This window comes from Salmo salar, chromosome 05 (genome assembly GCF_965601325.2).
Source record: "Salmo salar chromosome 05, fSalSal1, whole genome shotgun sequence".
In the NCBI taxonomy this organism is placed as follows: Eukaryota; Metazoa; Chordata; class Actinopteri; order Salmoniformes; family Salmonidae; genus Salmo; species Salmo salar.
Genome location: NC_138295.1, coordinates 57,492,298 through 57,508,652, shown reverse-complemented (window position 1 = coordinate 57,508,652; position 16,355 = coordinate 57,492,298). Strand labels below are relative to the sequence as shown.

The following is a 16,355-nucleotide window of genomic DNA, read 5'->3' as shown; positions in this document are numbered from 1 at the left end:
ACATTTTGCTATGGGACTTAGAGAAATGTTGCAGTTTTAAAGCAAGTTTGCTGCAAATCTACACATTTTGCCAAGGGGTTCAGAGACCACGGCAAAGAGCAAGGTGACCGCCCACACCTGGGCCTTGAAGCAGTCCCTCTTCTGGGTGACCAGCTGCGCTGGTGTGAGAGTGGGCAGGGCCTAGAGGAGGGCGTGGGCCGGATCTCTGGAAGGTCCCTTTCCATCTCCTCCAGGAGTCCTGGGAAGTCAAGTTTCTCCAGACAGGAGGGCCTTATAAGAACACCTTAGACAGGGCAACCCCCTGGGCCTTCCACACCACCAGGCTCTTCTCTGTGTCCTTCTCTGAGGCCAGCAGGGCAAAGTACACCATGACCATCTGCACCGAGAGGGCCTCTAGGAACATCACCACGCTGTTGTCCTGGAGACTGAATGAACACCATGACCACCACGTTGTACCGCAGGAACTTGACTCGCCCTATGTAAGCTTCCGGGTCAAAGGGCAAGGCTGGGGAGGTGGGTGGCAGGTCCCTCAGGCAGAAGTCTGGGCGTTTGGGGTTGTGTAGATGGCCAGCTCCTCTGGAGGGGTGGGGGAGAGGGGGAGGGCGGCCCCTTAATCCTCAGACCACACACCGCGGATGGCATTACGGAAGGCAGGCTTCTTTGACTCCCAGGTACCCCGCCATGGCCAGGTTGATCCGGCTTATCAGGAGGTCCTCCACAGCATCCTTTGACATCCGACAGCTTGGTGTTCTCAATGGACTCTTTGAGGTTCTCCAGGGGATTCAGGCTGTGAGATATATCTGCCGTCATGGCTGTGAGAAAGGAGAGGATGGTCATTAGAATAGGACAACACATAGGAACACACTTCTTAATCGTGAAGGATTACATTTCTTGGGCATGTAATTAATCAATTCAATTGATCATTCATTGGCATATATATGTATGTAGTTGACTGACTGTTAGGTCCACACAGATTAGTACAGAGGTATTTATCAGTCTCTGATTAGAAGGCAAGGACAAACTTTGACATTCACAGCTCACGTGGACCGGTAAACATGTACCTTACTGCTTAATCATTTGGGGATAAGTGGGAACACAATAAAACAGTTTGAACAAAATTCATAACATTTTACAGAATAACAATGTATACTACATAATTGCTCAAAGGATGTATTGTGTAATTGGTAAGTATTGGGTAAACAAACACACAATCTTAGATCCAACTAACTGTCTTGTCAAACCTTGTTAGTTGCACAATTGAATGCATGCAACCGAAATGTGTCTTCCACATTTAACCCAACCCCTCTGATTCAGAGATGTGGGGGGACTGTCTTAATCAACGTCTACATCATCAGCATTCAGTTGTTGGGGTTTAATGGCAGATTTTTTCCACCTTGGCAGCTCGAGATTTCAAACAGAAACCTTTTGGTTATTGGCCCAATGCACATAACCGCTAGGCTACCTGCCTATGCTTTAACTTAGACCTAGATGAAAAGCCCTTTCAAAGATAATTCGTAAAAATCCAAATAACTTCTCAGATCTTCATTGTAAAGGGTTTAAACACTGTTTCCCATGCTTGTTCAATGAACCATAAACAATTAATGAACATGCACCTGTGGAACAGTCGTTAAGACACTAACAGCTTACAGACGGTAGGCAATGAAGGTCAAAGTTATGAAAACTTAGGACAAAAAAGAGGCCTTTCTACTGACTCTGAAAAAAGAAAAAAAAGATGCCCAGGGTCCCTGCTCATCTGCGTGAACGTGCCTTAGGCATGCTGCAAGGAGGCATGAGGACTGCAGATGTGGCCAGGGCAATAAATTGCAATGTCCGTACTGTGAGACGCCTAAGACAGCGCTACAGGGAGACAGGATGGACAGCTGATCGTCCTCACAATGGCAGACCACGTGTAACAACACCTACACAGGATCGGTACTTCCGAACATCACACCTGCGGGACAGGTACAGGATGGCAACAACAACTGCCCGAGTTACACCAGGAACGCACAATCCCTCCATCAGTGCTTAGACTGTTTGCAATAGGCTGGGAGAGGCTGGACTGAGGGCTTGTAGGCCTGTTGTCCTCACCAGACATCACCGGCAACAATGTCGCCTATGGGCACAAACCCACCGTCGCTGGACCAGACAGGACTGGCAAAAAGTGCTCTTCACTGACGAGTCACGGTTTTGTATCACCAGGGGTGATGGTCGGATTCACGTTTATCATCGAATAAATGAGCGTTACACCAAGGCCTGTACTCTGGAGCGGGATTGATTTGGAGGTGGAGGGTCCATCATGGTCTGAGGCGGTGTGTGACAGCATCATCGGACTGAGCTTGTTGTCATTGCAGGCAATCTCGACGCTGTGCATTACAGGGAAGACATCCTCCTCCCTCATGTGGTACCCTTCCTGCAGGCTCATCCTGACATGACCCTGTAGCATGACAATGACACCAGCCATACTGTTCGTTCTGTGCGTGGTTTCCTGTGTTCTGCCGTGGCCAGTGAAGATCCCAGATCTCAATCCCATTGAGCACTTCTGGGACCTGTTGGATCGGAGGGTGAGGGCTAGGGCCAATCCCCCCAGAAATGTCCAAGAACTTGCAGGTGCCTTGGTGGAAGAGTGGGGTAACATCTCACAGCAAGAACTGGCATATCTGGTGCAGTCCATGAGGAGGAGATGCACTGCAGTGCTTAATGCAGCTGATGGCCACAACAGATACTGACTGTTACTTTTGATTTTGACCCCCCCCCCCCTTTGTTCAGGGACACATTATTCCATTTCTGTTAGTCACATGTCTGTGGAAATTGTTCAGTTTATGTCTCAGTTGTTGAATCTTGTTATGTTCATACAAATATTTACACATGGTCTGCTGAAAATAAACGCAGTTGACAGTGAGAGGTTGTTTATTTTTTGATGAGTTTATAGCCTCAGTACAAGGGAAGTGTGCTGACTGTGTCAGCTAGATCTATTTACAGGCTCTGTACTGTGTGTGTGGAACATTCTAATCCTGTAGTCACCCATAATCCAGTATAAGCACATACTCACGCACATGATGCTCACACTGACAGTTTGTTTGAATGGAAACAATGGCAAAGGGACATGTTTTTCATTTTCTTCTAGTCCAAACCTGAGGAATAATATACAGTTGAAGTCGTAAGTTTACATACACTTTGGTTGGAGTCATTAAAACTTGTTTTTCATCTGCTCCACAAATGTCTTATTAACTAACTATAGTTTTGGCAAGTCGGTTAGGACATCTACTTTGTGCGTGACACAAGTCATTTTTCCAACAATTGTTTACAGACAAATTATTTCACTTATCATTAACTATTTCACAATTCCAGTGGGTCAGAAGTTTACATACACTAAGTTGATTGTGCCTTTAAACAGCTTGGATAAATCCAGAAAATGATGTCATGGCTTTAGAAGCTTCTGATTGACCAAATTATGTCAATTAGCCTATTGGAGGTGTATCTGTGGATGTATTTCAAGGCCTACCTTCAAACTCAGTGCCTCTTTGCTTGACATCATGGCAAAATCAAAAGAAATCAGCCAAGACCTAAGAAAAAAAATTGTAGACCTCCACAAGTCTGGTTCATCCTTGGGAGCAATTTCCAAACGCCTGAAGGTACCACGTACCATCTGTACAAACATTAGTATGCAAGTATAAACACCATGGGACCACCCAACCGTCATACCGCTCAGGAAAGAGATGCGTTCTGTCTCCTAGAGATGAACGTACTTTGGTGTGAAAAGTGCAAATCAATCCCAGAACAACATCAAAGGACCTTGTGAAGATTCTGGAAGAAACAGGTACAAAAGTATCTATATCCACAGTAAAACGAGTCCTATATCGACATAACCTGAAAGGCCGCTCAGCAAGGAAGAAGCCACTGCTCCAAAACCGCCATTAAAAAAGCCAGACTACGGTTTGCAACTGCACATGGGGACAAAGATCATACTTTTTGGAGAAAGGTCCTCTGGTCTGATGAAACAAAAATAGAACTGTTTGGCAATAATGACCATGGTTATGTTTGGATGAAAAAGTAGGAGGCTTGCAAGCAGAAAGAACACCATCCCAACCGTGAAGCACGGTGGTGGCAGCATCATGTTGTGGGGGTGCTTTGCTGCAGGAGTGACTGGTGCACTTCACAAACTAGATGGCATCATGAGGAAGGAAAATTGTGTGGATATGTTTAACCTCTTACATCTAGATGTTCCGCTAGCGGAACACCTGCTCCAATATCCAATGATAGGCGTGGCGCGAATTACAAATTCCTCAAAAATACAAAAACTTCCATTTTTCAAACATATGACTATTTTACAGCATCTTAAAGACAAGACTCTCCTTTATCTAACCACACTGTCCGATTTCAAAAAGGCTTTACAGCGAAAGCAAAACATTAGATTATGTCAGCAGAGTACCCAGCCAGAAATAATCACACACCCATTTTTCAAGCTAGCATATAATGTCACAAAAAACAAAACCACAGCTAAATGCAGCACTAACCTTTGATGATCTTCATCAGATCACAACCCTAGGACATTATGTTATACAATACATGCATGTTTTGTTCAATCAAGTTCATATTTATATCAAAAACCAGCTTTTCACATTAGCATGTGACGTTCAGAACTAGCATTCCCACCAAACACTTCCAGTGAATTTACTAAATTACTCACGATAAACGTTCACAAAAAACATAACAATTATTTTAAGATTTATAGATACAGAACTCCTTTGTGCAATCGAGGTGTCTGATTTTAGAATAGCTTTTCGGTGAAAGCACATTTTGCAATATTCTGAGTACATAGCCCGGCATCACAGGGCTAGCTATTTAGACACCCAGCAAGTTTAGCCTTCACCAAACTCCGATTTACTATTAGAAAAGTTTGATTACCTTTGGTGTTCTTCGTCAGAATGCACTCCCAGGACTGCTACTTCAATAACAAATGTTGGTTTGGTTCAAAATAATCCATAGTTATATCCAAATAGCAGCGTTTTGTTCGTGCGTTCAAGACACTATCCGAAGTGTAAATAAGTGTCATGCGCATGACGCATTTCGTGACAAAAAAATTCTAAATATTCCATTACCGTACTTCGAAGCATGTCAACCGCTGTTTAAAATCAATTTTTATGCCATTTTTCTCGTAAAAAAGCGATAATATACCGACCGGGAGTGGTGGTTTTTGTTCAAAGAGAGAGAAAATAAACAATGGAGTCGATTCATGCACGCGCCTCAGTTTCATAGTACTGTGACTGGCCACTATCCAAACGCGCTAATGTTTTTCAGCCAGAGCCTGCAAAGCCACGATTCAGCTTTTTGCCGCCTTCTGAGAGCCCATGGGAGCCGTAGGAAGTGTCACGTAACAGCAGAGATCCCCTGTAATGGATAGAGATAATCAAGAAGGCCAAGAAATTGTCAGACAGGGCACTTCCTGCATGGAATCTTCTCAGGTCTTGGCCTGCCAAATGAGTTCTGTTATACTCACAGACACCATTCAAACAGTTTTAGAAACTTTGGAGTGTTTTCTATCCAAAGCTAATAATTATATGCATATTCTAGTTTCTGGGCAGGAGTAATAATCAGATTAAATCGGGTACGTTTTTTATCCGGCCGTGAAAATACTGCCCCCCAGCCATAACAGGTTAAGCAACATCTCAAGACATCAGTCAGGAAGTTAAAGCTTGGTCGCAAATGGGTCTTCCAAATGGACAATGACCCCAATTATACTTCCGAAGTTGTGGCAAAATGGTTTCAGGACAACAAAATCAAGGTATTGGAGTGGCCATCACAAAGCCCTGACCTAAATCCTGTAGAAAATCTGTGGGCAGACCTGAAAAAGCATGTGCGAGCAAGGAGGCCTACAGACCTGACTCATTTACACCAGCTCTGTCAGGGGGAATGGGCCAACATTCACCCAACTTATTGTGGGAAGCTTGTGGAAGGCTACCCAAAACATTTGACCCAAGTTAAACAATTTAAAGGCAGTGCTACCAAATACTAATCGAGTGTATGTAAACTTCTGACCCACTGGGAATGTGAAGAAATAAATCATTCTGTCTACTATTATTCTGACATTTCCCATTCTTAAAATAAAGTGGTGATCCTAACTGACAAAAAACAGAATTTTTACTAGGATTAAATGCCAGGAATTATGAAAACTGAGTTTTAATGTATTTGGCTAAGGTTTATATAAACTTCCGACTTCAACTGTATGTACACAATGACCAAGTAGGAGACCTGGAAGGCATGCCAAATCAAAGTGACATATTCATGTAAGATATGGTCTGATATCTGTAGATGATCCTTGGTCATATTTTTATAACGATCCCTTGCGTCATGCAGCCCTTCCTCTGCAACCCACTGTCTGAAACTCTCATCCAGACAGTCGGCTTGTTGTCATACAGTGAGGGAAAAAGTATTTGATCCCCTGCTGACTTTGTACGTTTGCCCACTTACAAAGAAATGATCAGTCTATAATTTTAATGGTAGGTTAATTTGAACAGTGAGAGACAGAATAACAACAAAAAAATCCAGAAAAACGCATGTCAAAAATTGTATAAATTGATTTGCATTTTAACGAGGGAAATAAGTATTTGACCCCTCTGCAAAACATGACTTAGTACTTGGTGGCAAAACCCTTGTTGGCAATCACAGAGGTCAGACGTTTCTTGTAGTTGGCCACCAGGTTTGCACACATCTCAGGAGGTATTTTGTCCCACTCCTCTTTGCAGATCTTCTCCAAGTCATTAAGGTTTCGAGGCTGACATTTGGCAACTCGAACCTTCAGTTCCCTCCACAGATTTTCTGTGGGATTAAGGTCTGGAGACTGGCTAGGCCACTCCAGGACCTTAATGTGCTTCTTCTTGAGCCACTCCTTTGTTGCCTTGGCTGTGTGTTTTGGGTCATTGTCATGCTGGAATACCCATCCACGTCCCATTTGCAATGCCCTGGCTGAGGGAAGGAGGTTCTCACCCAAGATTTGACGGTACATGGACCCGTCCATCGTCCCTTTGATACGGTGAAGTTGTCCTGTCCCCTTAGCAGAAACCCCCCCCAAATCATAATGTTTCCACCTCCATGTTTGACGGTGGGGATGGTGTTCTTGGGGTCATAGGCAGCATTCCTCCTCCTCCTCCAAACACGGCGAGTTGAGTTGATGCCAAAGAGCTCCATTTTGGTCTCATCTGACCACAACACTTTCACCCAGTTGTCCTCTGAATCATTCAGATGTTCACTTACAAACTTCAGACAGGCATGTATATGTGCTTTCTTGAGCAGGGGGACCTTGCGGGCGCTGCAGGATTTCAGTCCTTCACGGCGTAGTGTGTTACCAATTGTTTTCTTGGTGACTATGGTCCCAGCTGCCTTGAGATCATTGGCAAGATCCTCCCATGTAGTTCCGGGCTGATTCCTCACCGTTCTCATGATCATTGCAACTCCACGAGGTGAGATCTTGCATGGAGCCCCAGGCCGAAGGAGATTGACAGTTCTTTTGTGTTTCTTCCATTTGTGAATAATCGCACCAACTGTTGTCACCTTCTCACCAAGCTGCTTGGCGATGGTCTTGTAGCCCATTCCAGCCTTGTGTAGGTCTTCAATCTTGTCCATGACATCCTTGGAAAGCTCTTTGGTCTTGGACATGGTGTAGAGTTTGGAATCTGATTGATTGATTGCTTCTGTGGACAGGTGTCTTTTATACAGGTAACAAACTGAGATTAGGAGCACTCCCTTTAAGAGTGTGCTCCTAATCTCAGCTCGTTAACTGTATAAAAGACACCTGGGAGCCAGAAATCTTTCTGATTGAGAGGGGGTCAAATATTTATTTCCCTCATTAAAATGCAAATCAATTTATAACATTTTTGACATGCGTTTTTCTGGATTTTTTTGTTGTTATTCTGTCTCTCACTGTTGAAATAAACCTACCATTAAAATTATAGACTGATCATTTCTTTGTCAGTGGGCAAACGTACAAAATCATCAGGGGATCAAATACTTTTTTCCCTCACTGTAGTTACTATGTACTACAAATATTGCGTATGCGACTGTATTGGCTGATGGGGAGGCTCTTTTTTAGGGGTGTAGTGTGGAAGCTGTCTCCGTGTAACAGTGAATTCCTGTCCGTCGGCTTCCTGTATAGGTCCGTGCTAACGCCATCCCCCTCCCTCTTTATCAAATGTCCAGAAAACGTGTTTCATGGTGAGAGTGAATTTTAAATGTTCACTGCTTGTATAACACTGTTTGTCATGTTATTCTATACTCTTTCTGTGCTCCAGACCTGTGGACACAGACAAGGTGACCATGGAAAGAGATGAAAAAGGACAGACACTGGTGTTTTGGTTGATTGATGAGGCAGTGGAGGCAGGATATGGGTCCTCATCTGGGCAGCTCTACTCTTCTCTCTGAGAGAGAGAGCAACATGTCAAAGTAGGGTCCCTTTTATCATTAAAGTATTGTTAACATTGAAATCATTAGTATTTGTCCAGATGTGGTAGTTGTAATGGTAAGACTCATTTTAATCTAAACTGATTCTGTATCATCACAAATGGTACGGACAACTGAAGTAGTATCCAAGTGTGTCCTGTATTACTCATGACTATTCATTTCCCTCCATCAAGACAGGCCCCTCCAGCAGCAGCTGCAAACACATACAGAATCACCTTCATTCCAGAAAAAATAACTGTAGTGACTGTAGTGAATGTTATTTCATGTACTTTCAATCACCCTGATAGTGTCAAGCCTACCGCAGCAACATGGTACAAATGCCCTACAAATGGCAACTGTGATAAGGATAAACACATCATTTTCCATTCCAAAGATCCCTCTAAAGCTCAGGAGGGTAAAAACAGAGTGTCTCTACTGGAGACAGACCTGACAAAGAAGAATTGTAGTGTGATCATCAATGATGTCAGAGAGAATGACACTGGAGAGTATCAACTCAGAATGAAAGGAGGACCATTTACATACCCAGAGAAAATTAAAATCACAGCGACAGGTACAGCGTGACTATTGCTGTCAGTTATTTTGTACACTGACTGCAACATACAGATGCATATCTCCAATTCATACATTTCAAGATTCCCCTCCCCAAGTCTCCTTTTCCAAAGTTTTTTTCTAAACAACGGTGGAATTTTGTGGGCTTTATTTGGAGAAGTTTAACAGGGGTAGCGTAGTTAGTATAATGTCACACTGCGTCTGATTATGTTTATCTGATGTCTGGTACACAGACAAGAGGCCTCCGTGTTTACTCCTGCTCTAACAGAGGGAGAACCAGCCACTCTGACCTGCATCGCCCCAGGGATCTGCTCTGGAACTCCTCCTCACATCACATGGACAAGGAGAGGGACAGGAGACAACATAGATGAGCTCAGAGAAAACACAACCATACAGGAGAAAGAGGAACTGACTTGCGTCACAACAACCCACTTCTCAAATTTCACCCTTACCCCATATGCACCACGACACCATGGTCACATGTCTGGTGACCTTCAATGGCATCATCAAATCAAATCAAATGTATTTATATAGCCATTCGTACATCAGCTGATATCTCAAAGTGCTGTACAGAAACCCAGCCTAAAACCCCAAACAGCAAGCAATCCATGTGAAAGAAGCATGGTGGCTAGGAAAAACTAGGAACCAGGCTATGAGGGGTGGCCAGTCCTCTTCTGGCTGTGCCGGGTGGATATTATAACAGAACATGGTCAAGATGTTAAAATGTTCATAAATGACCAGCATGGTCAAATAATAATAATCATAGTAGTTGTCGAGGGTGCAACAAGCACGTCCGGTGAACAGGTCAGGGTTCCATAGCCGCAGGCAGAACAGTTGAAACTGGAACAGCAGCACGGCCAGGTGGACTGGGGACAGCAAGGAGTCATCATGCCAGGTAGTCCTGAGGCATGGTCCTAGGGCTCAGGTCCTCTGAGAGAAAGAAAGAAAGAGAGAAAGAAAGAAAGAGAGAATTAGAGAGAGCATATTTAAATTCACACAGGACACCGGATAAGACAAGAGAAATACTCCAGATGTAACAGACTGACCCTAGCCCCCCGACACATAAACTACTGAGACAGGAGGGATCAGAAGACACTGTGGCCCCATCTGATGATACCCCCGGACAGGGACAAACAGGCAGGATATAACCCCACCCACTTTGCCAAAGCACAGCCCCCACACCACTAGAGGGATGTCTCCAACCACCAACTTACCGTCCTAAGACAAGGCCGAGTATAGCCCACAAAGATCTCCGCCACGGCACAACCCAAGAGGGGGGGGGCGCGCCAACCCAGACAGGAAGACCACATCAGTGACTCAACCCACTCAAGTGACGCACCCCTCCCATGGACGGCATGGAAGAACACCAGTAAGCCAGTGACTCAGCCCCTGTAATAGGGTTAGAGGCAGAGAATCCCAGTGGAGAGAGGGGAACCGGCAAGGCAGAGACAGCAAGGGCGGTTCATTGCTCCAGCCTTTCCGTTCACCTTCACACTCCTGGGCCAGACTATACTTAATCATAGGACCTACTGAAGAGATAAGTCTTCAGTAAAGACTTAAAGGTTGAGACCGAGTCTGCGTCTCTCACATGGGTAGGCAGACCATTTCATAAAAATGGAGCTCTATAGGAGAAAGCCCTACCTCCAGCCGTTTGCTTAGAAATTCTATGGACAATTAGGAGGCCTGCGTCTTGTGACCGTAGCGTACGTGTAGGTATGTACGGCAGGACCAAATCGGAAAGATAGGTAGGAGCAAGCCCATGTAATGCTTTGTAGGTTAGCAGTAAAACCTTGAAATCAGCCCTTGCCTTAACAGGAAGCCAGTGTAGGGAGGCTAGCACTGGAGTAATATGATCAAATTTGGGGGTTCTAGTCAGGATTCTAGCAGCCGTATTTAGCACTAACTGAAGTTTGTTTAGTGCTTTATCCGGGTAGCCGGAAAGTAGAGCATTGCAGTAGTCCAGCCTAGAAGTAACAAAAGCATGGATTAATTTTTCTGCATCATTTTTGGACAGAAAGTTTCTGATTTTTGCAATCATCGCAACCAAGAAGACACTGAAATTGAATGTCGCACGTAACTACTGTACATTTTATGACCTCCACGTTGTCTTCAGCGTAAAGGAAGTGGCAGAGTGAGAGAGAAGCCGCAAGTCACCTAAAAAGATAAACAAGAAAAGCAAGGATGTGAAGATATAAGTTAGAGAGCCACAGCCCCACCCAATATGAATGCAGCATACAGTAGAGGATTTACATGCTTTGATTGAGAAAATGTTTTTTTCTTCAGAGGATACTAAGTATTGTGAGCCACTTCTGAAATCATACATGTGTTCTCTTTATAGAGGAAGTATCTAAAGAAATCTTGGCTTTGCTGTCGGACCCACCACTGATTACTGCATTTGTGATTGGTGCAGCCTTCTCAGCCACCATCTGTTGTATCTTCCTGTGTTTGACAGGGAAATATAAAAAGTACATGCATTCTGTTACTGAAGTACAGTTAGTGTTAACTGAGTATGTTGTTTTAAAAATCAATTGCAGATTGTCTTACTGACATATTTATATTTACTATCAAGAACATCAGATTAATTGTCAAAAGTGCCAATGCAATTCACCATATTGTAATGGATGTACTTAGTAACCCCTCCAAAATAAAGTTGTTGAGTCATTTCATTTGTAATATTTTCCTTAGATGCAAAGAGAGGACCCCAGACTCCAAAAACCCTTTAATGAACCTGGAGATGGTGGCATGTGAAGACCAACAGGTGCAGTATCAGTTTCCTTCTTTATTCAGTTTTACCAACATTTAGTTAGCATTGACATGCCAATAGGAGTTTACAAGACAATACAAACAGGTCTGGGGTCACCAAGCTAACAAAATACTCCTAACAAAATTATTTCTGTAATGTACTCCATAGACAGATGCAGGACAGGCTGTGGGGGGCAAACAGACACCTCTGCATGTGGAGCTGAGGGAGGGAGCTGAAAATGGAGGGCCCTAGACCAGTGCTGCGGGACACTGCCACAGGGGAAGAACCAAAAGAAGTGGACTACGACAGCATCAACTACTCCCTGCTGAAGAAGAAGACTCCTGAGGAGGCAGAGAAGACCACCAACACAGAGTCAGACTACACTGAAATCAAACGAGAGAAGAAGAATGAGGGGGAGGGCAATGGCGTGATGGAGGCGGAAGAAGAGGTGGAAGGGGAGGAAGGGGAAGAGATGATGAGGAAGAACGAGTAGCAAGAGGACGGTAAGCCAGTACAAGAGACAGATGAGGATACAGTGCTTTACTCCAAAGTCAAGGCTATTATGGGTAGAGAGTGACAGAGCAATTTGGCTAGAAAAAGTTGGGGATAGCACACAGCACTATGGCTTCTATTATTCACCCATGTGGTGTTTTCACATTTTTTTTTAATCCAAATTGAATATTTTATGAGGATGCTGGGACTTTTGTTCAAATGCAACTGCTGTAGTTTATAGTGTTGGTGTTGTTTGCTCATGAGCTGATTGCAGTTTGAATGTTTTATGATGATACAGAGACTTTGTTATACTGAAACTACTGTAGGTAATAGTTTTGGTAATGCTTTATTTTCCAGCCCTGTGTCACCCGATACCTGGTGGTTGTAAATGTTTAATATGATTTGTTGCTAGTTGCACATAGAAACAAGTATTTTTTTTGTTTGTCTTGTAAATGTTTATGGAAGTTAATGTAATATTACTTTTGAAGTTATTCTGTTTTTGTGTTATCATGGGGAAAGTGACAAAGACGTGGTTTGGAGAGAAAGGTCAAACCATTTCTCGTTTTTCTCCTCTGTCCTTTCATGTTTTTGCATTTTGATTATAACCTTAACCCTATATTGAGGCACTACCTTACTTTTGATGGTTGTGTGTATTTTAGTTGTTTGTTACCTAAAATTTGTTCAAAGAATTTATAAATTATGTTTAAAATAAAATATGTTTTAACTGTCTTGTAGCATGATATACTACAGTACCCATAATGCTCTGTATCAAAATATGGTTTTATCTTGGTAAAGACGTTCCTAAAGCTAACACTATGGTGTCCAGTCTACTTATTAATACATCAGAGGAGGCTGGTGGGCGGAGCTATAGGAGGACGGGCTCATTGTAATGACTGGAAAGGAAGGGATGGAACGGTATCAAACATATGGAAACCAGGTGTATGACTCTGTTCCATTAATTGCATTCCAGCCATTACAATGATCATGTCCTCCTATAGTTCCTCCTACCAGCCTCCTCTGTAATACATGGTGTCAGAAGTTGGATGTCTATTAAAACAAATTGTATTTGACAGTAATTATACAGATGGTATGACAGTAGACAACAGTAGATATTTTCTATAGAACTAATCCAGTTCAATAACAATTTATTCTGTTGACATAATTAAGATCTATCTTTTCTTGATCATATTCCTACAAACAACCACTAGATGGAGACACTCCATTTGACATAACTGCAAAGCCACATTTTTATTTTATTTATCTAAATCAAATCAAATGTATTTATATAGCCCTTCTTACATCAGCTGATATGTCAAAGTGCTGTACAGAAACCCAGCCTAAAACCCCAAACAGCAAGCAATGCAGGTGTAGAAGCTCGGTGGCTAGGAAAAACTCCCTAGAAAGGCCCAAACCTAGGAAGAAACCAGGCTATGAGGGGTGGCCAGTCCTCTTCTGGCTGTGCCGGGTGGAGATTATAACAGAACATGGCCTATGACAAGTCTAACACAGATAAACCACATACAACTACAGAAAACATGTCTCCTAGACCAATTCTAAGTGTATTGTGATTTACCTTCAATGCATGAAATCGCTGTCTCTCTCTCTGTCTCTCGCCCCCCTTGGGGTGTGTGTGTGAGGCCTGGTGTCAGGTTACAAGCTGTGGGGTTACAAGCAGAGAGAGAGAGAGAACCCTTGTTTTATAAGAAAATAATAATAAAAAAATGAAAATAAACTGCCTTTCCAACAATTACAAATAATTATACATTTTAAATATATATTTTGTAGTAATGTGTGATAAAAATATGTATTATATATGGTTTAGTAAAAAAAATAAAACAGGTATAGTTTAATATTGCATAGTAATTTTTAATAATAGTAATATGTTTAAATGTTGGTAGTAACACTTTTGAAGAAATAAAGGGATTTAAAATGTCATTTACCTTTAATGAAATCTCAGGCTCTCTTTGTCTCCATTCCTCTGGACCTATGTCTTTCCCTCAAAGGTTGAGTGTATGTGCATGAGGGTGTCTGCCAGGCCCCAAGGTGTTCTTTCGAAAACAAATACATTTAAAAAACAGTTTTTCCAACAACAAAATAAATATACATATAAACATTTAATAGGTATTAAAATGTAGTATGTGTGATAAAAATATGTAGGATTTATATAAAGGTTTAGTAAAAAAAACAGAGGTATAGTTTAATATTGCATAGTAAACTTTAATAATAGTAATATGTTTAAATGTTTTTTAAGAAATAAAGGGTTTTATAAGAAAATGTAATTTACCTTTAATGAAATATCAGGCTCTCCCCAAGGTTGTGGGTGTGTGTGTGTGTGAGGCAAGATGTTAGGTCACAAGCTGTAGGTTTACACACAGATGAAAATACTCAATTACTTTTTTCTATGAACAAAATACATTTAAAAATAGTAATTGTAATATGTTTAAATGTGGGCAGAAACAATTTGAAGGAAAAAAAAAGGGGTTTAAAAAGAAGCATGTATTTACATTCAAGGAATGATAAACTCATGACCTTAAATATTTGAATGGACATAATAAGATTCAACAACTGAGACATAAACTGAACAAGTTCCACAGACATATGACTAACAGAAATGGAATAATGTGTCCCTGAACAAAGGGGGGGTCAAAATCAAAAGTAACAGTCAGTATCTAGTGTGGCCATCAGCTGCATTAAGTACTGCAGTGCATCTCCTCCTCATGGACTGCACCAGATTTGCCAGACCTTGCTGTGAGATGTTACCCTTCTCTTCTTCCTGGACATTTCTGGGGGGAATGGCCCTAGCCCTCACCCTCCGATCCAACAGGTCCCAGATGTGCTCAATGGGATTGAGATCCGGGCTCTTCGCTGGCCATGGCAGAACACTGTCTTGCAGGAAATCATGCACAGAACGAGCAGTATGGCTGGTGGCATTGTCATGCTACAGGGTCATGTCAGGATGAGCCTGCAGGAAGGGTACCACATGAAGGAGGAGGATGTCCTCCCTATAACGCACAGCGTTGAGATTGCCTGCAATGACAACAAGCTCAGTACGATGATGCTGTGACACACCTCCCCAAAACACCTCCCCAAACCACCTCCACCTCCAAATCGATCCAGCTCCAGAGTACAGTCCTCGGTGTAACGCTCATTCCTTTGACGATAAACGCGAATCCGACCATCACCCCTGGTGAGACTAAACCGCAACTTGTCAGTGAGGAGCACTTTTTGTTAGTCCTGTCTGGTCCAGCAACTGTGGGTTTGTGCACATAGGCGACATTGTTGCCGGTGATGTCTGGTGAGGACCTGCCTTACAACAGGCCTACAAGCCCTCAGTCCACCCTCTCTCAGCCTATTGCGGACAGGCTGAGCACTGATGGAGGGATTGTGCGTTCCTGGTGTAACTCGGGCAGTTGTTGTTGCCATCCTGTACCTGTCCCGCAGGTGTGATGTTCGGATGTACCGATCCTGTGCAGGTGTTGCTACACGTGGTCTGCCACTGCGAGGATGATCAGCTGTCCGTCCTGTCTCCCAGTAGCACTGTCTTAGGCGTCTCACAGTACATTGCAATTTATTGCCCTGGCGACATCTGCAGTCCTCATGCCTCCTTGCAGCATGTCTAAGGCACATTCACGCAGATGAGTAGGGACCCTGGGCATCTTTCTTTTGGTGTTTTTCAGAGTCAGTAGAAAGGCCTCTTTCGTGTCCTAAGTTTTCACAACTGTGACCTTAATTGCCTACCGTCTGTAAGCTGTTAGTGTCTTAACGACCGTTACAAAGGTGCATGTTTGTTAATTGTTTATGGTTCATTGAACAAGCATGGGAAACAGTGTTTAAACCCTTTACAATGAAGATCTGGGAAGTTATTTGGATTTTTACAAAATATCTTTAAAAGACAGGGTCCTGAAAAAAGGGACGTTACTTTTTTGCTGAGTTTAGGTGTAAGTGGTTCTCCTTTGAACCAGACTCTGCGTACGTAATCAGTAATGTTGCCTGGGTACTTGAATTTACATGATATTGGAATGCACCGCCCAGGCTCTACTGTAACATCTTGGGTCACTGTAAGGGAGAAGTTTGTACCTGTCTCACGAGGCTCTATTAAAAAAATGTATTGTAATAA

The 16,355-nt window shown here is 42.9% G+C and overlaps 1 pseudogene; it reads right to left on the bottom strand.

Moving 5' to 3' along the window:
* Positions 1 to 36: 36 nt before the first annotated feature.
* Positions 37 to 810, bottom strand: LOC123743123 (interferon-inducible GTPase 1-like; annotated as a pseudogene).
* Positions 811 to 16,355: the final 15,545 nt, after the last annotated feature.